This window comes from Schistocerca gregaria, chromosome 1 (genome assembly GCF_023897955.1).
Source record: "Schistocerca gregaria isolate iqSchGreg1 chromosome 1, iqSchGreg1.2, whole genome shotgun sequence".
NCBI lineage: Eukaryota > Metazoa > Arthropoda > Insecta > Orthoptera > Acrididae > Schistocerca > Schistocerca gregaria.
Window position 1 is genome coordinate 493,210,112 of NC_064920.1, and position 24,953 is coordinate 493,235,064.

The window sequence follows — 24,953 nt, forward strand, 5'->3', positions numbered from 1 at the left end:
CTTGAACCTCCGACGGGGGAAGCCGCTGGAACCGTGACAAGATGCCTAACTCCGAACGGCTATCCCGCGCGGCTGTAAGATCAAAAACAAGCACTCTGATATATATGAAAGATTATACTCCAGGCCATGTATCAATATTTTATGTGCCTATGTTCCGTAGCATGTGTCACTGAAAAGATATGTTAACGAGCATGGTGAGACGTGCTTCAGTCTTACACACTAAAGTGTCGAATAAACAGGTAAAGTCATGAGTATTCAAATACAGAGACATATAAACAGGCAGAAAACGGCGCTGCGGTTGTCAACGCCTATATAAGACAACAAGTGTCTGGCGCAGTTGTTAGATCTGTTACTGCTGCTACAATGGCAGATTATCAAGATTTACGTGAGTTTGAACTTGGCGTTATAGTCGCTGGACAGCATCTCTGAGGTAGCGATGAAGTGGGCATTTTCCCTTACGACCATTTCACGTGTGTACCGTGAATATTAGGAGACCGGTAAAACATCAGATCACCGAAATCGCTGGGGCCGGGAAGAGATCCTGCAAGAACGGGACCAACGACGATTGAAGACAATCGTTCAACGTGACAGAAAAGCAAGCCTTCCACAAATTGCTGTAGATTTCAGTGCTGGGCCATGAACAAGTGTCAGCGTGAAAACCATTCAACGAAACATGATCGATTTGGGCTTTTGGAGCGGAAGCCCACTCGTGCACCGTTGATGACTGCACAACACAAAGATTTACGCGTGACTTGGGCCCGTCAATATCGACATTGGACTGTTGATGACTGGAAGCTTATTACCTGGTAGGACGAGTCTAGTTTCAGATTGTATCGAGAGGATGGACATATACGGATATGGAGACAACCTTATGAATCCATGGACGCTGCATGTCAGCAGGGGACTGTTTAAACTGTTGTGGGGCGTGTGCAGTCGGAGTGATATGGGAACCAAAACAAGAAATGTTCAAATGTGTGTGAAATCTTATGGGACTTAACTGCTAAGGTCATCAGTCCCTAAGCGTACACACTACTTAACCTAAATTATGCTAAGGACAAATACACACACACACACCCATGTCCGAGGGAGGACACGAAACTCCGCCGGGACCGATATGGGAACCCTGATACGTCTAGTTACGACTCTGACTGGTGACACGTACGTAAGCATCCTGTCTGATCACCTGCTTCCATTCATGTCCATGTACTTGGGCGATTCTAGTAGGACTAAGTGACAACACACGTCCGAAATTGCTATAGAGTGGCTCGAAGACCCTCTTCTGAGTTTAAAGACTACCGCTAGCCACCAAACTTCCCAGACATGAACATTATTGAGCATATCTGGGATGCCTAGCAACGTGCTGTTCAGAAGAGATCTTCACCCCTCGTACTCTTACGTATCCGTGTACAGCTCTGCTGGATTCATGACGCTAATTCTCTCCAGTACTACCTCAGACATTAGTCGAGTCCATGCCGCGTTGTGTAGCAGACAAATAAGAAAAATCTACAATTACCAAATATTTGACCATTTTTTCTTCATTATATAAATTCAACATTGTACTAATTATGACCAATTAAAATGTGTTTAAGTCACTACATAAGCAGGCTAAATATCAACGTTGTCATATTTCACAGTACAAAAATCTGTTGGTAGTGTGAAAATGATTCTCTAACAGTGAATTGTTTTCAAATTATGGAAACTTAACATAAAATTAGAATGAAATATAGTGCACAAAAACATACCCTGCTAGGTTAGCCGAGAGCGCTAATCCGCTGCTTCCTGGACTCGGGTAGGCGCGCCGGCCTCGGATCGAATCCGTCCGTAGGCTTAACGACGGAGGCCGGTGTGCAGGCCGGCCAGGAAGTGGTTTTTAGGCAATTTTCCACATCCCCCAAGGTGAATACTGGGCTATTCCCCACGTCCCGCCTCAGTTACATTGCTCGCCGGCATCTGAACATATTCGCAGTATTCCATGGATTACACTAGATACAGAGAGTTGGGGTACACTACTTCCATCCCAGGGGTATGGGGTGGTGGCAGGAAGGGTATCCGGCCACCTCTTGACTTAACCTTGACAAATCTGATTAACCATGCTGATCCTGTGTCGGGACACAGGCACAAGCAAAAAAAAAAAAAAAAAAATATATATATATAAATATAGTGCACAAAAACAAAGTCCACGTTCGAATGAAATTACAGAAAAAACACTTGTAAACAGATAATTTTCGGGTCTTCGTCTGTCTTCATCTGACGCATCTCTTTCTCTCGGATCTGTTAATACACAGAATAAACTGCATTTATGGCTAAACACAACATGAAATAATAAACTCAATAATAAACGTTACAGCTGTCATAACCACAGTAACACACACATGCTAGCAGATTGTCGAAATGACTTCCTTTGCTTGTATTGTACTCTTTCCAATGATGTATGTCCTTTACTCTTCCTGATACCTTCTCAAGAGATGTGGACGGGCTTACATCCCACAGTTCTCTCGTCATGACACCGTGGATTAATTCTAGTTCTTGATTACTACTGGCTCGTTTACCTTCGAGTGTTGTGGTCGCGGTGATCTCCTGTGGCCCATCACACATGCTCACTCTGTCTAAAGCGGTACAAAAAGAAACATGAATGTTAGTCATAAGTTTCAAAGTTCTTCGATCCTACGATTCAACTCTGCTCTGGCATGAATCTAATTATCCCATCTATGCAACGTTGCTCATCTCTGCATCTGTGTGCAGGAACTTAGCTAAAAAATTAACATAGCTCTCTCTTCCCTAATGGCAATTAACATCAGTGAAACCCCTTCTTCGTATCCGTAATATAATCTCGTTTCAGATATCCTCCATGTGAATTTAGCAACATCTTCTTCTTCAGACTCAGTCATCGACCACACAAATGAAAACAGCACATAAGAATATTCCATTATCCACAACTCGATTTGGACTTCAAGCCAAATTACTGTTCCCACCTTAAAAAAAGAAGCTATTAATAACTTTCCAACAACTCGTTATAGTATGATGGATACAGCATCATTCGGATGTAGATGATATACCTATTTTAGATATTTGCCTACCAGACGCCATCTCATCAGGCTATCCCGAAATTTTTTGATATTTGACATATGACATATGCAACGAGATCTTTTCATAGAAAGTGTCACGATTCAACATAATTTAGATGAAGAACTTTCCAGATCCAGTACAGTTCAATGTATACATTAGAGAATTTGTTGCAAATGAACTTTTGATTCCTGGATAAACGATGGGCTTTAATCAGTACCTCATCCCATGTAGTCAAACTCATACAACAAAGAACTCCCTTCCGAGTTGCTTTTCGTGTCTCTGAATCGGCAGTTTAGGCCATGCTTTCTACTACAGGCAGCCCTCAAAACACTGTTTCTCATCATGGACACTCAACTGCTAGTGCCAAGAATACAGTGAATTTCTATACCACTAATTCTTTCTCTTACTATAGGATAAGCCAGAATCTCCACATCATCTTCCTGTATTAACAACACTTCGATTAACTTTTAGAAACTAATATCTAATGACATGGGAAAGGCTCATTGTTTATTCTATTACCTATTATACATTTCTCCAGTCAGTTCCTTGTATTACTGGCTTCATTTCTGCTTGACCCATAAATTATTGGATCAGCCGTCAACAGTTCTACATCTCCGATGGCATATCACGCCTCTCTCCTCTCTCAGATCTCGCAAACTCAGGTCGGTCGTTGTAGGGGCCTCTTGGAGACCAATGGCCTCTCGTGGAATCACTGTTCTGCCTGCTACCACTCCTGTTTGATTGATAGCGTGGATGCCAACCTCTTCGTCCCTCTGAACGATGGTTCTGTCTTGCCGCTCCTGTGCACGTACCTCGTTACCATGGTCACAGATCAGTTCTTGTAATATACACTGGAAAGCATTTAAATTGTTCAGCATTTAAATTGTTCATGCTCCTCCCAGATGCTATTGTTTCTTTGTCAAGCATATCCCACTAGCTCCGCTGGATCATACGGCGAGTCAAGATATTGGTTTTGCCTTACAATCTCTTTGAAATACTGGATAGAATTATAATAATCTTTCTCACTATACATCTCATCACCAGTACGCTCATGTTTGCCAGGTGCTCGGTACTCTTAGACAAAAACTCAGAAAGATATTTATGTCCCAAATGTTGGTACTTCGTACAGTCTCGCATGGTTAAGTGCATTCTACTGAATGTCCACATACGATATTTATGTTATGCTATTGGGTTCAAGATCTGGACAAAATTTCATCAAAATTATCCAGCGACATATCGCATGGGATCAGTGAACAAGCTATGCTTCAGAACTAAAAATGACATGAAGTGACGATAAGTCTTTCCCCCGTCAAAATCAAGCAACGCGTCTGGTTCGTTCACTCTAATCTGCATCCGCACCCCATTATGTTCAAGCATACTTTCCTATAATTCATCGACTTCTGCTGACTCATTACGTATCCACTTGTTTCCTGTACTGAATGTAGCATTGCCTCGCATATTTTGGTTTCAGTCCACTATCCATTGAAGCTCATGAAACGCTTTCCTATGCCTTTTATTTATCTCAGCCTGGTTCTGTTTAAATTAACAACAGCAATTGGACTTCCACACTGTCGCTTATTGCGATGCAACTAGTGCGACTGGAGTCCTCATCTGTACGGAGAGACAGTGGTTATCAACTGCAGCCTCTCCAAAACTTTTACTACCTGTTCTGCTCGTTGCTTTAATGACTCATCGTGCTGATTAACTTGCTGATTCACATTCTGTAGCAATTTCACTTACGATTTCTCATTCTTGTGTTTGGTCAACCATTTTTCAAAGCCAACTCTCATGGCAAAACTATCATCCTTTCTTCAATGTCGCGGGCGGCCCTGTTGCTGTCGCCTCATCCCGCATCTCTGTCGCCAAATGCCTCGATCTCGCCGTTCTTCCTCGTCCTCTTCCATTCCTCTTCTCCTCAGCGCCTCTTGGATACTACTTAGCCACGCTTCCTCTTCTTCTCCTTCCTGGAGGTTTCCCTGGAAATACTCTCTTGGGCCTCTCTCTTCATCCAATGTTCTGACATCCCCAAAGTACTCCAGATGTCTTTCTTCTATTGACTCTTTTCTCTTGTTTCCTCATTTCGTTGTGGTCAAGTAGGGAAATTTTACAGGCTCTTCTCAAGCGATCCATTTCTAACGCTCTAAGTCTGTTTTTATTTATTTCTGTAATGTCCTAGCACTCAATTCCATAGCTTGTTATTGGTTCAACGATGAATTTTTATAAATGCATTTGAGCCATTAAACTCATTTTTGGGGACCAAAATAGAGAGTTTAGTTTTTAGATAGCCGCCATTGTCTGCCTGATCCTTTACTAGATATCTCTGTTACATCTTCCGCCATGTTACAGGGTGTACGTTAGTCCATAAACTCTTTACACACTTTATTAAGATGTCCTTCAATGTCCAGGTTACTTCCCTCTTCTTCGCAACGCAGATATTCTATCTTCCGAAAATTAACTTTCAAACACCACTTTTTATACCGTTCCAACAACTTCCTAAGCTTGTAGGATATATCCTCTTCATCGTTTGGTGCAACCTCGTCATTACATAGAAAAGTGTGTACATACACTGTTTCGCTACTTCAATCCTCATGTCCATGAACTTTCTACACCACAGAGCCAATGTCTTCTGTACATACTTCTTAAAGGGAGTGAGAGACAGCATGCAACCCTTCAGTTCTTTAGTTACTCTGTAGGCTTCTCTAGAGATTCCCCTCCCTACTTTAATAACACATTCTGCTGATTTGTAGAGGTTTCTAATACTTTTTAGTTTATTATACTTCTTACATAAAGCTTTCGCAGTTCCCTTGATCACAGCGCATCGAACAATATGCTATCTCATGATTCATGAAAACCAAATGAGTACTTAGATTCCTTTCCAACCTCTTCTTCATGATCTGTCTTGGGGTAGAGATGTCATCCATATGTGACCTGCCTATTCTAAAGCTATTTTGTTCTTCTGTTTCATTTATAAACTTCTTCATTGTTGATTTTAAAATCCTTTCACACAGCCTGGTGATATTTATGTCACGATAACTGCCATATATCTTCGCGCTTCCTATTTTCTTGTATCAAACTCAGATACGTTAAGCTTCAAAAAAATGGCTCTGAGCACTATGGGACTTAACATCTGAGGTCATCAGTCCCCTAGAACTTAGAACTACTTACACCTGACTAACCTAAAGATATCACACACATCCATGGCCGAGGCAGGATTCGATCCTGCGACCGTAGTGGTCGCGAGGTTCCAGACATTAGTGCCTAGAACCGCTCGTCACCCAGGCCGGCCGTTAAGTTTTACTATTCTGGAATTTTCTACTCATGCAACATAAGTTTATTATATAACTTTCTTGGATATTCAAATGCTTGAGCCATACCTCATTAATTCTGTTGGTGCGTTTCTAGGCTCTGGTGAACTCCCGCAATGCATCGATCGCATTCCTATTTATTCTACCAAATTTCGCTTTTTCTTTTGCAGATATCCTTTTTTACTTCTCTGTTCGTCCTAATATACAAGCCTCTATCATGTTCGTCCCGTATTCTCAACCAGTTATTACAGAACATCTTTTTTAGGTTCACTTTTACTTCAGTTATTTCTTTCTTCCTCTTGCTGCCGCAGTGCTTGAAATGCTTCTTCATGTACACATTTTTTAATAATTTGGTACACAAGCTCCACCATTTCTTCTTCTAAGTGCCTCAGTTTATTTGACAACGGTGATTTATAAAGAAATTGAAAGACTATTGTTTCAAGGTGTCGAAGTTGTATTTTGTAATATCCACTGTCCTTGTGGAATTATTTCCCTCTTTTATTTGTCTTTGGCCCTTGGATGTGACTATCATCTTTACGCCTAACAGGAAGCGGTCTGAGCCACATTCTGCATCCCTGTAGACTCTAAGATCATTTGTTCTAATGAAATTTTGTTTTGAACAATATGATCTATTACTGAACCGATATTTATGGAAGGACTCTCCCATCTATACCAGTGGGTCTGCTTATGAGGAAAAAAACATTTAAAATTAGAAGTACGTAAGCCCCGGCCACGATTAGTTTGTGGTCATATTTTGAGATTTCCATGATCGTCATTCTCTCATGAGTTTCTTCCCAGTACCTTCCTTTGCTTTTTATGGACGGGTACTGAGCTCTCTTTCTTGGCCCTTTCCTCCTTTTTAACGCAACTGTAAAAATGAATGTAATCTGCTATGTTTTCATTTCCCTTGTTCTTGACCTTTGTTACACTGAGGACGCACACTGTAAACTTCCTGTAAAATCCTTGTCTCTATGTGAGAGAACTTAATACCTTGATTTCAGAAACTTTCTCCTCTTGTGACGTGTGCTTTAGATAACGTATTCAATTGCTGAGCAAAACTGACTGTTGGATGGCCATCTGTTGAGCATATGGGTAGTGCCGTGCAATAATTCTTCAAACTTCACGAAATGGAAAATTTTATATAAATTAAAATGAATCTAATTAAATGTCAAAAGAAGGTAACTGTGTGCTCAAGGAAAACTATGAACTATGAATATTGCGTGATCTGAAGTGCAATGTTGGTCTTGGAAAATTCACAAAAATAAATTACTGCTCTAGTCATGAGAAAATAACTCTTTGAAATTACCAACCCAGTGCACTAAAAATTAATGTACTGGTTAGCACGATACCTGACAGTCCTCGCAACACACTGTTTGCTCAAAGACGCAAGGTGAGATCTAGTCTGAAATAAAAGTGAGCTGCCTCATACTGAGCAGGCTGTTTTTTGTATCTGGACTACTGACGTTCTCAAAAGCAAATACAAATCAGTAGACGCACCAGCTGCAGGTAAAAAATCTACTCCTTAATTTTTTTTTGGTCTGTGACTTGGCTTGGCGTAAGGAGCAATACACACACGACAACTTTACTATGAATCATGGAGGTGGGTTTGAATTTAAAGAAAATCGTTTCTATAAAATTAGAATGGGGTTATTGCCAAAAAGACCTATAACATAAGAAGACTCTAACAATTACTAACTTATCTCAATACCGAGAAACTACAAATATGCCTTTAAAATACCTCGAAAATCTTCTCCATCTATGTAGAGAACAAGAAAATATTATAAATAAGTTTTCAACTCCACAATAAAGTATTCTAGTTAGCTTGTTCCGCCACGCGCGATTAGCCGAGCGGTCTCAGGCGATGCCGTCATGGGCTGTGCGGCTGGTCCCGGCGGAGGTGTGAGTCCTCCCTCGGGCATGGGTCTGTGTGTTTGTCCTTAGGATAATTTAGGTTAAGTAGTGTGTAAGCTTAGGGATGATGACCTCTGCAGTTAAGTCGCATAAGATTTCAGACACATTTAGCTTCTTCCAGATTCAAAGACAACAGGTCCCAGTCTTTGAAAACTTAACCGCACGTCCTCATGACTCAAATAAGAATACCCCAGCGCTGCAAAACCGAGTGACCAGCAAAGCAACCACAGATAAAACTAAACACAAAATCAAGGATCTTATTTCACTACTCCTACAGTGTGTTGATTCATTTTTGTCCCAGCACAGAAAGGGTGAATTATTTACAACAGCAGAAAAGGATATGAGAAACTTAGAACGCATCTACCTTCAACCGCCCTGTTTCCTGGAATACTGCTATTTTCTTTGTACCCAAACCCTTCACATTCCTCATTGTTATACACGAGTACTTTTCCGTAGCCATTTTCTTCTCTGTGATGATCCAATCCTGTTATTTTTCTGAGGCTTTTGATTGAGGTCTCAAGCCGAGAAATAATTTTTTTACAGATGCTGGGGAGCTGGCCCAACGATTCAACCGGGCAATATTTCGGCTGCCATTCCCTAGGCAGAGCGCCTTCCCAGGGCTTCAAGCAATCGTACGATTCTCCATCTCTTCAGCTGCCTCCGCGTGATTTTCCGCCTCCTCGGCTACCTTATTGCTTACTTCTTCGCAACACTGATTCACTGTTTCTACTCTGATTTGACTTGTATTCGGCCCGATTTCTTCTCTGGTGCCTTTGCTTTCGGCAATATATGCATTTAATTTGGTGTTTTGTACCTCAATCATTTCCCCTAGCTAACTATCCACATTACCCAGGTTCTTTCCAAACTTCTCCTCAAAATATACTGTGCTTCAATTTTCTTTTATAACTTCTCTAATCAAGTACTCTGTGCTTCAATTCTCTTTCCTCCTTTCTCTGATATAGTACTGTGCACTTGGATTCTGAAAAGCGCTTGTCACGTACGGTCGTTAAAGACGAGCCTGCTCCTGACATTCGTCCTGACCATTTGGGTTTACAGACCTCGTATGCACCTGTCCTGCCTGGCCATGTAGCATCTCTACTGATTGCGGCCGTCTCCATCTGCAGAGGTTGCCAGAGGGTCTCGTTCCCCGTGTAGTGGTTAGGCCTGTGTCCGAAGACACCATCTAACTGCATTGAGTCCACTGCGAAGAAGTCTCCTTGACTGGAGCTCCTACCGTGCTTTCTTCTCGCTCATGGTTCATCTGGGAATCGCTTTTGACTTGAGACCAAGTGCATCTCCACATATCCAAACACAAAATAATACTATGGGAAAACTCAGAGGGAATACTAATCAAATATTTTTCCTCTTAATTCACTACATTGATACTAATGAAAAATCTACTTCCCGCATTGATTCATTGAGAGCGAAGATATTTAAAGTTTCACATTCATTTAAAACTAATTTTTGAAGTCACATATGAAAAATAAGATAAAAAACTGTCTCAACACGCTGTTTTATGTAAGACAGAATTGTGTAGCTCCTGCAAGAGAAATTTTACCTAACACTCACTTCACTAAATTTAACAGCAGATGAGAATTTCGGTATTATCAAATTAAAAAAATAGTCGTGCAATGCATCCCGAGGTAAAATATGTCCATTGCTCTTTCAATTACATTTCACATTAAGCTTTGATCATCTGATTCTCTTCAGTTCTATAGAAAATACTGGATACATCTTTCGCCGTATCTAACGGACTGTAAGAAGCTACTGTGCTTCTTATGAAAAGCAGCCAATGCCTCTATATTGGTAAGCTCCGTTGAGTGCAATGTCGTCTCACGTCGGAATACAATGAGCAAGCTTTGCCGGGTCTCATCAGTATTGCAAATGGTTACGCTCTTTCACTGTTACCAAGCAACGACTCCGTGGCGAGTTCCGAGCATTTTACAGATGTACCAGGTTCGCATGAGGTTCTCTCGGCCTGGCAGTCAAGAAGGAAGTTTCTCGCTGGCAACAAGAGAGCTGTCTACACTTCCAGCGGACAAGTTGAGTGCACAAAATCGGCGTACAGGAAGCAAAATTCTAGTGTCCGATCTCACTCGTCATGCCAGAGGCAAGAACGCTAGACAGAGGCAATATTTGAAAGCAATGGTTGATATTCGTAACAAAGGAATGTAGCGTACGATAAAATTACAATCACAATTCACGCTATTATTTACTTAGACACGAATTATATCAAAATGAACTTGTAATATCCACGACACTATGGTCTAGCCATTATGTTAAACTAAGTGTACAAACTTCAACAAGTATTATCGATACTACGTGTAAAAAAAGGCTGTATCGTGTAAAAATGGCGATAATTATTTCATTATTTCTGTAATAATTTAATTTCTGTGTGAATTAAAACTATTATCAGAGTACTACATTCATAGACAACGACAATTATAATCTTGTTTTGTTTTCTGTGATAATTGTCGTTCAGTAATTCTTCCTGTGCTAACTGATGAACTGTTTGGACGTGAGACGTGTGGTGTCTGTAAAAAGAAAACCTGTAACTATATTGTTAATTATTATTTGAAAATAGAGTCGCTATTATCTAGACGTGGATTTGTATTTATTTCAATTGTAATCCTATTTAATTAATGTTTTCAAGTGTTAATTTTCATCTCCGCATAAAGGAGCGCAGCCATTGCCGATAGTAACTTACAGGGGAGTTGGTATAAAAAAAGTGAAACTTTTTCATTGAGAATAATTTTAAATGCTAAAGAATAGAGAAAAAAGACTTAAGGACTTTTATCCGGACATATTACCTTTATATAAAAGAGATCGAGAATAACAATAGACAAATTGACTATCGTCTGTCTGCCGGCATCTTAGCAAAAATATCTCCGCGGCAGTTTTGAATCGAGAATTTTAACAAACATAAATGTTGTTAGATATAAATGAACGGAAATAAATGTGCACCGATGGTCCCGAATCTACTTTAAAAGACAGAATTCAAATCAGACTGAATCTGTAAAAATAGTGCTCACAGCACGTTACGTAATATCAATTTCTTATTTGCTGATGTATGAAGCCTAATTATTTCGGGCGATTTACATGAAATTTTTTAGTAGGAGACATTCGTCAGCGTTGTACGCGGGTAGTATTTTGTGACAATGTTCCTTTTGCCAGAGAAAAGTGCTTCCATCTTAGGTAACAGTCGTGTAAAATCTGGTAAATGATATGCAATTTAGTGCAACTCACACGACTTTACATTTCTGCACAACGTCAAGTGGAGATTTCTTTAGCAGAGTGACGAATATTAGGCGGGACAATCATATTTGAGATCAAACGAATTGTTATGCTGACAATAGGTAACTGGTTTTATTTTATTCTATTTTTTTTATCTACGTGAAATATCATTTATAAGTAATTAAAGTCACGCAATACACGCCACAAACTGAACAAACTGAAGATAATTGAGATAAATAAAACAAAACCAAAGAGAAATATTAATGCGTGAAATAAATTACTGCCGTAATTTATGCGAGCAGGAAAAGGACAGAAAACCTTTGAATAACATTCACTGCAGCATAGAGCCGGATGTAGTCGTAATATTATGCAATAACGTAAATTTATAACAATAATTATTGAATCCAACGGGTCTGCCGCTGGTAAGTGGGTATTTTTTTTGGGGGGGGGGGGGGGAGGAGAAACTAAAATATAACACAACTACGGGAAAATGAAACAAATAATAACATATATGAAACAGTATCAGGAAATTTGGAGAAACTGACACAGAAATCATAAAGCAAAAGCCAGTATACAAATAACAAAATTCACAAAAAATAACAAGTATTGTAATCGATAAATATAATTGATCTATATACGTTAATTCTAGTTACCGATTCCAACATTAGTTACTTTTTCGCAGGAGTTCAGAATGCAATTACAAGTGTTGAGATCCTATTACGTATCAGTGCACACTCCTGCTGCAAAACGGTCCAAATGAAGAACAGTGCAATAGTTTATATCGGTACCTAGAACTGACCTCTTTTATGGTTTAATTCTAGTTACCGATTCCAATAATTATCACTCTTCCCAGTATTTTCGAGAGCAAAGACTAAAGTAGAAAGCCTATTACAATTCAGTGTACACACCGGCTGAAAAAATGATCTAAATAATGAACCACCGAAATGCTGGAACCGATAATAAGAATTGACCTATTCAAGAGGTCAATTCTAGTTACCGATTCCAACCGTTCGATGGTTCATAATTTTGGACACACTTGCAGTAAGTATGTGAACTCAGTTTTTGTAGCATTTGTACAGTTCTTATTGATCGCTGAACTACTGCGAAAAAGTAAAAAAATAGTGAAGAGAGTAATACCGAATGCAGAAAATATGTAGCACTGTAGTGCACTCACTTGTTGCAAAAATGGTCCAAATAACAAATCGTGCAATGGTTGGAATCGATAACTAGAATTGACCAATATAGCTTAATTATAGTTACCGATTCCAATATTTGTGGCATTTTGTGTATTTTCAATACTTGTGTACCGGCGTTTCCCTTAGGATTTCTGTGTCAGTTTCTCCACACTTCATGCTCCTGTTTTTTCTTTTTTTAATTTTTCATGTATGTTATTATTTATTTCATTTTTCCTGTTTTTGTGTTACATTTGAGTTTCTCAAAACCCAAAATCTCCACTTTCACGCAATAGACCTGCTAATTCAATAATTATTTAGTAGTAAAGTAACGCTATTCTACAATGTTACGACTTCACGATGTGATGTACTGTAATGGATATGAAGGTTGTAGGTACTTTTCTCACTTGCATAAATTGCAATAATAATTTATTTCAGACATGTGTATTCCTCTTTTTTATTCTTATTTACTTTAATTACCTTCATATCTTTCCGATATAATTCGTGGCTGAGTAGTTAATCACGTGAATAGTGATTGCAATTTAATCGTTTGCATAGTTTGTTTAAAACTACGATGGTTGCTTTCAAAGATTGTCTCTGTGTAGAGCCTTCGTCTTAGGTTTGACAGAATTGCTCAGAGCTGGCAGGTGGAATAGGACACTAGAATCGACCCAAGCGGACAGCCGTGCATCGGATGAAAGAATCATGCTGCGACGGGAGGGAGAATGATGCTCCAGTTGCCACTTTGGAAAGCCTCTGTTTAGCCAAAAAGAACCTGCCGGATCTTACTTCGCACTGAGCTGCAGTCGTTTCATCACTTTGTGTCCGTTACTAGTACTGAGAGACTTTAGAAGAGTGAGTTATGCATTGCTTCTTGTGAAATAATAATTTGTTCTTGTGATCGTGGGCCAGAATTTAATGTTTTTGTCTTAAGATTTAAACTGCTCATCTGTAAGTTTGAGTATTATGGTGAAAGGGAGCAATAGATTTGAGTGGTGCAGCTGGTTTGATATTGCTCAGTGAATGAATCCGGCTTTAGGATTTATATTGTTTGAATTTTTTGTAACTTGTCTTAGTTGATGCCTTACACATTTCCTTTGTTCCCTTGGTCACCTCTGTTCATGCAAGATTGAACTTCTCTGTATTAGGCTTGTACTATGTTTACCACGGTCTGTTGTTGGTGGTTTATCATTAAAATATCTATAAGTACGGCCGTCAGAGACAAGTACTCTTGTTTCACTGTGTTCTTCTTCTTCATTGTGCAGTTTGGATTATTTATCAGTATCACGAAACGTTATCTTAAATATGTGACTGGGGAAAGCCTATGAAATGAGTTATTTCTGGAACGTGGAAGAGCTGCCCGCTGTGTGATTTGTTTATTTATTTTTTGTTAAATGTATTTTATTTACATTCTTTAGAACTATGTGCTGCTTCGAGAGTCCGACAGATGCTGTAGAACAGTGCATCCGGCTTTGCGAACTGGTGCCATGTTGCATTATTGTAAAAATAAGTGAATTTGTCATCTGCTGGCATTTAAAACTAAATTGTAAGTCCTCGCAATATCTTTTGTACTTTGTTTATGAGCGCTTTGTTGGTTTATTTTAATAAAGTGGTTGTTGTCCGAATACGTTTTCTTTGACAGCTTAGCCCAATCACTGCCGAAACACCTTGTTCATTGACCATTTCAATGACATGTGGCTATAACCTATTACAGAACCTGACCGAACGGCTGCTGTACGTCTGATCAAGGAATGAATCAATACAACTTACAAAAATGTATGTATGTAGGTACGTATTTATGTATGTTCCACACCTCTTCCTTAGCCAGTGGTTCGTTTTAACCAGACTTGGTACACATTATCACTTACTGTTTGCAAAGAATCACTGTGGGCTTGAGAATCATCCACCTATCAAAGGGTTGCGGTGGAGGTGAAAAAACAGTGTCGCCCATTACGCGACAATACCATGCTGTAGTTACCCAGCGTTTGAGAACGAGAGCACTTAGAGACTTGCCGCAAACTTTACACATAACTCCAAACCTCAACGAAGTTTTTTTTCTTACTGATAATCACTGCAAAATGATGAAACGATAAAAGTTTATTGCTTACTAAATATTCACTGTTGCGTTTTAATTTATTATTTCTTTATTAGTAACTGTATACGGGACATATTTTGCAGACAATATTCACATATATCACTTAATGTACCAGAAAAATTGCATTACTGTATGACACACAGTTTAGGAGATACATCATAAACACTGAATGCGTAAAAAATTCCCACATCATGCAAGACCTTTAAATTTATTACTTCGTTGCTATTAAGTCTGCTCGCAAAACGTTTGACAGACATAACGTCATAAACACTGAGATGCATGAGAAAATGTTGCATCATGATTGACGTTTTAATTTACTACTTCTTTACTACTACATCTATTCGCAACACATTTTGCAGACGGTATCCACATATGCCACTGAATGTACATAGAAAATATACCTTTGTACGATCCATAGTTCAGCAGATATGAGATCATAGACACTGAAATGCATGAGGAACAACCGCACCATGCACGACACTTTAATTTATTACGTCTGTACTACAAATTCTATTCACAACACATTTCGCAGACAGTAGGTGCATTTACCACTGGAAGTACTTGCAAAATAGTATCATTGTACAGTACATGGTTCAGGAGATGTGACGTCACAAACGTTAACATACGTGAAAATGAAACTGCACGGCGAAATTCTTTGGACACACTGATTAAATATGTTTAGAAAAAAGTGTCGAATAGGTCAAATAAGTATGAAATATATTTTACGTGAGCGTATGCGAGCAAAGCCACAGGTAAAAAGCTCATCGTAACACCCTGGAACGATTAAATCTATTTTGGTACACTATTAGTTACATTATGAAAAGAAACACTGTAGGGGTAAGAACCATCAGCCTGCTATTCTGGTGAGAATGATAACATGGAGAGAGAATGGAGGACGAGCAGATGGACAGACAGAGAAAAGGTAGGAGGAGATAGGCACAAATAGGAGGAGGAGGAGTAGATGGATAGAGATAGGGGAGGAGGGATGGACGGGGAGAAGGGAGAGGAGAAGACAGAATGGAAAGAGGAGAAGATGAACAGAGGCAGGGGGAGGAAGACACAGGCAGAGAGAGGGGAGAGGAGGAAATGGACAGAGGCAGAGGGAGGAACGATAGGCAGAGAGATGGGGGAGGAGGAGAGAAATAGAGTGAAAGGAGTAAATGGACAGAGAATGGGAAGACGAGGGATGAGAGGAGAAGATGGACATAGAACGGAAATGGGAGGAGATGAATAGCGAGAACGGAGAAGGAGTGGACAGACAGAGGGCAGGAGAAAATGGACAGAGAATGAGGGTGGAGGAGGTTGACAGAGAGAGGGGTTACTGGAGATCGACGGAGAAAGGGGGGTGGAGGTAAAGGAAAGGGGGAACAGAGGGAACAGATAGAGCCAGGAGAGGTGGATAAAGAGAGAGAGGATGGGTAAGGAGATGGGGAGGAGAAGACGTAAATGGAGAGAGGTAAGGAGGAGATAGAGAGAAGCTGCTAAAGGAGATGAACAGAGAAAGGGGGAAGGAAGAGACTCTCAGAGAGAGGAGGGAGGAGAAATTGAACTTATGGAAGACTGGTATAAGTAAATACATGGGAAGGTCGTGTTTCTCAGCCAGTTTCATTAATACATAAAGAAGATGTTTCTCAAGCAGGAGCGCTATTCTCGCAAGAGGTGGAAAGGAGTCGTGGACTGGGCATACAGGTAAATATACTGCTTGAAAATGAACATATATTGGCAAGAGGCATTCTCTTCACGAAGTTCAGCATTCATTTGAAAAACCAAAAACCATCTTAATATTATGGTTTCTTATGCGGATTGATTTCTTAACAAACGGAACACTGAGATGGGTGGAAACTGTCGCATCATGATTGACGTTTTAATTTACTACTTCATTACTACTAAATCTATTCCGCAGACGGTAGTCACATATGCAGCTAAATGTACCTAGAAAGGATCGTGTGGCTAGAATGAAACCTTGTTGTTGCTGTTGTTGTGAACTCATTAAAACTCAAACATTCGACACAACTGTGACAGGAATTCACTAGAAGATAAGTTCATCTATCATAGCAAATAGTTCCTGTTAACTGCGAGCGGTTGCCGTCAAACCTGACTTACGGTCGTTCTTCCTGCTCAAGAAAACCTACAGAGTACAGTTGAAAAATGATAACTTAGGAAGATACACAAAACAAGTCCGGCTTCCAAAATCTAAGCTGAAACCCGGTAAAACTTACACATGCAAAATATAACGACGCAATTCCTCTATTAACTGAATTTAACTACTGCATAGATAAAATGAAATATCTAACAGGAATGCCAAGCAAAATATTTTATCCTATGGCCACTCAGAAGCAGCATACGTTACTCACCTCACAGTCAGACAACGACTAAGAGATCACGAAATATTCTAAAACTACCCAGACGCTATGGTCTGATGCAACATCTCTGAGTGATGAAGACAGACAGACAGTCCTCAAGAAGAACTACATTGCGGTACCAAACGCTTTACCTAATAAGGTAGAAGCTAAAAATGGTAGTGACCTTTCATCAAACTCTCCACCAGTTTCCTGTACTAAAAATGTTCAACAAAAGTTTAGTGGAAAATCCAACAATTTTTGCACTGGTCCGATTGACCAGTCGCAAGACGAACGTTTTCAGAGAGCTAAACAAATGTTGTCTCCAATGGTCACTCCACAAGCCACCTTTGAAAGCTAAAGTCAGTGGCGTTCTTTCGCTTCTGCATTTATTTTTCTCCATGTGATTATGCATTCATTGAAACGTGTATTTTCACTGCCTGAATAGAATAGAAGTGTGGGGACCAAATAAACCCAAAAATGAGAAGAAAGCTAGTCTTATTTTACAATCCCACATACACTTTCACTCAACCACACAGTCATACACCACAGATGTAATCGTTATTCGGTTGTGAGTAAAGGGTAACATAGGATGGTGATACAACATAAAATCGATTAAATTGGATCCCTACTCAGTTCTTTTCCCAGGTGCGGCTGTATAATAAGCAGTAACAGGAAAAACAATCTTCAGAACTAGGTGAAGCGAAGTTCATCGTTATAAATAACACTTTCACGAAAGGTTTTTGTTTGCCCAGAGATCGAAATTGTGAACTCTCTTTTACATTATCTGTGTTCTCTCAGTCTATTTCTATGGATTAAACAGTCATAGCCAAATGTAATAGCTGTATTCATTTTTAATTGTTCTGTATATCTAGGTTTCCATAGCTGTGCAATGTGAGCTTAAGTGGTATTTTCACGTCTTATTAATGAATGTAATTATTTAAAAAGGGTGACTATTCTGAGAGCTATATTCTACTGGGAACTTTTCACAATATTGTTCTGCATAGCACCTTTATGCAGTCTGAAACATATTTGCACTGTAGAAATGTGATTATTTGTGGTAAATTTTATTTGCACATTTAACCATAAACACTTACAGTGTCAGGCGTGGAGAGGGTTAATCCACCATTAGAATGAAGTCAAAGCTTACATTTTTCCCTTCGTCTGACCTGCAACACCTCTATGCAGATTGCAGTAGATAAAAATAGAAATTAAATATGTATAATCAAGCAAATCATTGAATAGATTACAGTGCTCTCTCCATAATGGTGTAGTTTTTGTGTCAATCAGCTTTTGTGTAAATCGTCAAAATATTATTGATTCTTTCAATACACACTTTAAAAAAGTTATAGTCATCTATTTCGTTTGTCAAATCAGTTATTTCAAATTATAGTAACAGATTAGTAATATTTTGTTAATCGTAAAATAATTTGTGCTCTCCCTGCATCGAAAATTCTTTTTTTATTCATGAGAAGCTAGAAGTTCACTAATAAGTGTAGCTCCAAACTGACAGTTTTTTATGTTGATATACCATCATAAAAGTGTACATCACAGATAATTACTTTTTTGAAGTAGAGATTATAACACGAAACTGTAGTAAATGTTAAGGGAGGATGGTCATGAAATTAATAGAAAATGTCAATTTTCAATTTATCTTTTATTTATTAGTAAACTCATGGACAATAAGTTCAAAGAGTTTCAATAATGAAATTGTATCCGAAGTGCCCGAACGATAATTAAATCCGTCACACGCTCACTTCAATACTAGCCCGGCGGAGAACGATTCCGTGGCTTACTTTCAATCAAACTTGACAGGAAGATCTAGAAGGCTGTGATATATGAAGGGCTTATTTCAATAGTGGTACAAGTCCATTTTTGTTCATTCTGAGATATAGAGTCCTAAACTTAAATGAGAGCTGAATAATCTGCAGTTGAGATATCAGAAATATTCAAGTATACATTTTCCAGCGCTCATGTAACTTTTGGACTCTGCATCTCAGAATGAGCAAAAATGGACTTATACCACTATTGAAATAAGCCCTTCATATACTCTTTGGTTTTATAGATATGTAGCTGTGAACCGTATCATAGTAACAATAACAAACCTGGTGCTTTGGTCACGAAGAAGCAATGTCCTAAAACCACATTTTCCATCTGTTACCATTATCAGAATTACAACTTGTGATGCAGTTCTTGTATTTAATGATGGGAGCGTAAGGAGAATGACGACGTTAGAGAGAACTGATTTAAGATAGCAAATTTCAGTCAAGATATCTTGAGAAAAAAGTCAGTTCAAGACCTTGTAAAGAGAACAAGGCGGAAAACAAGAATCCAGAAGAGAATTCTCGACAGGAAAAATGACCCTGAGAGCAAATATGCGGCCTTCTGAACAGGTGATGTAAAAAAACAAAATAGCTTGAACTTCAAATTGCTTTTTCTGAAAATGATGTTTTTTAAAGTTTCTGTACTTGTTTTTCAGAATCTATGAAAGATAGAATTACGAAATTTTGTACATTCATTTCTTTGCATCCAATAAACGTTCTCTCAATAGAAAATTTTGAATTTCTGAGTGTAAGATGAGATGTGGGCAAAGTGCTTGGAATTTTGCATGAACTTGTTCTTGTACTTATAGAATTAAAATAAAAAATTATGAAGTTCTCTTGTACAGTATATTCAAAAAGCTACACTGTACTTACGATATGCAAAGAGATCAAAGAGAGTAATTTTTGTAGAAATGTCTTGAATAGTTTCTAAGAAAGAATCACAAAGCTTATTTTCTGAAGACAAAATGTTTTAATTACGTAAAAAAGTTAAATATGTATTGTTCAAGGATCTGAACAGTAAATGTGTTAATTTTATATGAAGTATGGTACAAAATTTCATTTCCCTATCTTCAAAGTTGTGGATTTGGTGCATCTTTCAAACAGTGTATGTTTTTCATGAACATCCTCCCCCCACCCCACCTTAAGGCAACTTCGTTTTCTGTTGAGTTTTGTACAGTGTATCCGGTGGAAATAATTGAATGAATTTTTCGTCATTTGAGAATGGAATGCTCTTTTAATATAATGTTCTTGGATCACACCCAAGAAACCTTCACACAGTCTCAACTTACGAATCACTCACATAAAAAGATAGGACCTAAATAATTCAACATTACATACGTCAATTTGATACATTCTACAAGACTGTAAATATTACTGTCACTAAATGCGAAAGAACAGAGTATCGTATTGCATGGGTAAGTGGTAAACGAATAACAATGTATAACTTGAGCCCTCGTCTGACACCCACTTATTCTAGTATATCTCGCAAGAGAAGATGACGGTCTCACAAAATGTCAGTTTTCGAATGTTATTTTCTGTGGAAACTATTTAACATCTTGCGATAATTTTTATCTACGAGGACAATGGGTTGCAGTATTAACGAACGGTGAGAGGAGGAGATGGACAGATACTGGGGGAGGAGCAAATAGGAACAGAAGGAGAAGATTGGTAGAGAGAGGGTGGGGATAGGCAGAGATGGAAGGAGGATATGAACAGAGTCAGAGATGGGAGGAGGAGATGTGTGCAATGTACGTAACATACGCGTGCGTGGACAAGGCCACGGGAAAAATGCTATACATTTATAATTAGGAAAAAGTCTGAATTCGATAACAATTCAATAACTTAAATTAATTTTGTATCTGTCATTGGTAACTTTCAATTCTGCTCGTGCATAATAACATATTCTGTTGCAACCCATCCACATACGTCTACTTTTTAAAATTCATTTTTAACTGTAAACGTGCCTTTTCTGAAAAACCAATTTTTTCACCAGTAAAGGACGAAGCATAACTTGCCTTACGCTTTGTGTGCTACGCTGCGCTCTGTACTAACACCAAGCACGTAACTACTCAAATTTCTATCTGAAGACGATGTTGTGAACCATCGAGACGGGTAATGGGAAAATAAAGAGAGTGACTGACGCAGTAAATTATTTGTATTTATCAATACTTGCAGACCATGTGATGCATTCAGGAGGATTAGTCTTGTTGTTTTGTTCATCAATGCCTAAGCGCATCTATTAAGACACCTTTATGGGAGGCGAGAGCAGTCGTTGGTCTCGCGTGGAACGATTGTATGCAGTTAAGTCGCATCAAAAAGGTCACTGCTTTGCAAAATTTAAGGACAAGGCAGATAATGTAACGGAACGAACTAACAAAGCATATAAAACGAGTGAAAGTGCTGGAGAAAATCGGATGCACATAATTACCGGCCAATTCCACTGACATCGATTTGTTGTAGAATCATGGAACAAATTTTGTGTTCAGACATAATGACATTTCTATACTCTGAGAAGCTCATCTGCAGAAACCAGCACGGTTATAGGAAACAGCGGTCATGCGAGACGCAGCTGGACCTCTTTGTGCATGATGTACAACAGGCTCTAGATACCGGCTCCCAGGTTGATGCCATATTTCTCGACTTTCGAAAGGCGTTCGACTCAGTTTCGCACTGTCGCTTGCTACACAAAGTGCGCGCTTACGATCTATCCAATGACATATGCGGTTGGATAGACAATTTTCTAACAGACAGGGACCAGTATGTCGTCCTGAAGGGGGTAACTGCAACAGAAACAGGAGTAACTTCAGGTGTGCCCCTGGGCAGCGTAATAGGTCCTCTGATTTTTACTATTTACATAAACGATCTGGTTGATGGTGTTGACAGCGGCCTTAGACTGTTTGCCGATGATGTTGTAGTCTACAGTAAAGTAGTATCACACGAAAGTTGTGAACAATGAGGATTTGCAGAAAATAAATGTGTGGTGTAATGACTGGCAGTTATCTCTCAATATTAGTAAGTGTAACCTACTGCGTATAACAAGGCGAAAATCCCCATTAATGTATGAGTACAAAATTAACGACTAGTCTTTGGAAGCGCTAACATCCGTCAAGTATCTGGGTGTGACTATTCGAAATGATCTCAAATGGAATGATCAGATTACACAAGTAAATCTAGATTGCGCTTTATTGGTAGAATCCTGAAGCGATGCAGTCCTTCAACAAAGGAAATACGTTATTTCGTTGTTCGTCTGTATGGAACCCTTACCATATGGGTCCGATTCAAGAGACTGAGAAGGTCCAAAGATGAGTGGCATAATTCGTGACTGGTACATTTAGCCATCGCGAGGGCGTTACATATCTCGTAGAAAGTTTGAAGTGGGTCACACTTGCAGATGAATTCGAAAGTAAAGTTCTGTGTACTGACTTGGCAGAAAATCCTAAGAAATTTTGGTCTTATGTCAAAGCGGTAGGTGGATCAAAACAAAATGTCCAGACACTCTGTGACCAAAATGGTACTGAAAGAGAGGGTGACAGACTAAAGACCGAAATTCTAAATGTCTTTTTCCAAAGATGTTTCACAGAGGAAGACTGCACTGTAGTTCCTTCTCTTGATCGTCGCACAGATGACAAAATGGTAGGTATCGAAATAGACGACAGAGGGATAGAGAAACAATTAAAATCGCTCAAAAGAGGAAAGGCCGCTGGACCTGATGGGATACTAGTTCGATTTTACACAGAGTACGCGAAGTAACTTGCCCCCCTTCTTGCAGCGGTGTACCGTAGGTCTCTGGAAGAGCGAAGCGTTCCAAAGGATTGGAAAAGGGTACAGGTCATCCCAGTTTTCAAGAAGGGACGTCGAACAGATGTGCAGAACTATAGACCTATATCTCTAACGTCGATCAGTTGTAGAGTTTTGGAACACGTATTATGTTCGCGTATAATGACTTTTCTGGAGACTAGAAATCTACTCTGTAGGAATCAACATGGGTTTCGAAAAATACGGTCGTGTGAAACCCAGCTTGCGCTATTCGTCCACGAGACACAGAGGGCCATAGACACGGGTTCCCAGGTAGATGCCGTGTTTCTTGACTTCCGCAAGGCGATCAATACAGTTCCCCACAGTCGTTTAATGAACAAGAGAACGCAGCATGTCATTCTCAATGGAGAGAAGTTTTCCGAAGTAGGAGTGATTTCAGATGTGCCGCAGGGGAGTGTCATAGGACCGTTGCTATTCACAATATACATAAAAGACCTTGTGGATGACATCGGAAGTTCACTGAGGCTTTTTGCAGATGATGCTGTGGTGTATCGAGAGGTTGTAACAACGGAAAATTGTACTGAAATGCAGGAGGATCTGCAGGGAATTGCCGCATGGTGCAGGGAATGGCAATTGAATCTCAATGTAGACAAGTGTAATGTGCTGCGAATACATAGAAAGATAGATCCCTCATCATTTAGCTACAAAATAGCAGGTCAACAACTGGAAGCAGCTAATTCCATAAATTATCTGGAAGTAGGCATTAGGAGTGATTTAAAATGGAATGATCGTATAAAGTTGATCGTCGGTAAAGTAGATGCTGACTGAGATTCATTGGAAGAATCCTAAGGAAATGCAATCCGAAAACAAAGGAAGTAGGTTACAGTACGCTTGTACGCCCACTGCTTGGATACTGCTCAGCAGTGTGGGATCCGTACCAGATAGGGTTGATAGAAGACGTAGATCCAACGGAGAGCAGCGCGCTTCGTTACAAGATCATTTAGTAATCGCGAGAGCATTGCGGAGATGATAGATAAACTCCAGTGGAGGGTTCTGCAGGAGAGACGCTCAGTAGCTCGGTACGGGCTTTTGTTAAAGTTTCGAGAACATACTTTCACCGAAGAGTCAAGCAGTATATTGCTCCCTCCTACGTATATCTCGCGAAGAGACCATGAGGATAAAATCAGAGAGATTAGAGCCCACACAGAAGCATACCGACAATCCTTCTTTCCAGGAACAATATGAGACTGTAATAGAAGAGAGAACCGACAGAGGTACTCAAGTTACCCTCCGCCACACACCGTCAGGTGGCTTGCGGAGTATGGATGTAGATGTAGCTGTAGATAGACGACGCGCTAAACAGAAGGGGCTGCTCTCTAAATTCCGAAATCCAATCTTGACCGAGGATGTAGAGCATATATTATTACCACCAACTTTGAAATCGAGTAATGATCATCATTCAAAGATAAGGGAACTAAGAGCTCGTACTGAGGCGATCAGACAGTCGTTTTTCCCTCGCGCGATCCACTAGTGGAACAGAGGGGAGGGGGGGAATATGACTTTGGCGCGTATTGTGCCCTCCGCCACACACCGCTTGCTGGCTGGTGGAGTATATATGTAGATGCACATGTAGAGCGTGATGCCAGAGCTCTCCCAGTCATACACAGAAAACTAGACCTCACATGGGTTGAGGTCAGTGTAACTGTAGCGCCAAATGGGGTGGGCCCCGCAGCTGGTGGCAGTTGAAGGAACTAGAAAAGACAGTGTGTGTCAATAAGTGAGGAGTTACGGTACAATTTGGCAGTGATCTTCATTACAATATGACCAGTAGGCAACCTTTACATGTCTTCACATGGGGAAGAATCATTGGAAAACAGAAAGAAGGACGAAGTGTGACGAGTGTAGCCCAAGAGTTTGTTATTGCTCATAACATGGTTTCATTGTGCATGGGGAGCGGTCAAAGCCAAAGGTACTTTGCCCGAAAGTGAGGATATGGTCGACCACGTTCAACTATAGCGGTAGATGTGCACTACGTTGTGCAGTAGGTGAGAAGGGACCCACTCAAATAGCGGGTCAAATTGCCACCAATTTAGCAGGTCTGTACGGAGCGTGACTTCACGCTCCACCGTGGCACAGTGTCTGTATATGGAGCTGTATTTCGCTGACACCCGCACCATCGGCGACACCGTATGCGATGGTGGAAACAGCTTAGGGAGTAGACCAACGAGGAGCTATGTCACGTGCTTTTCTCG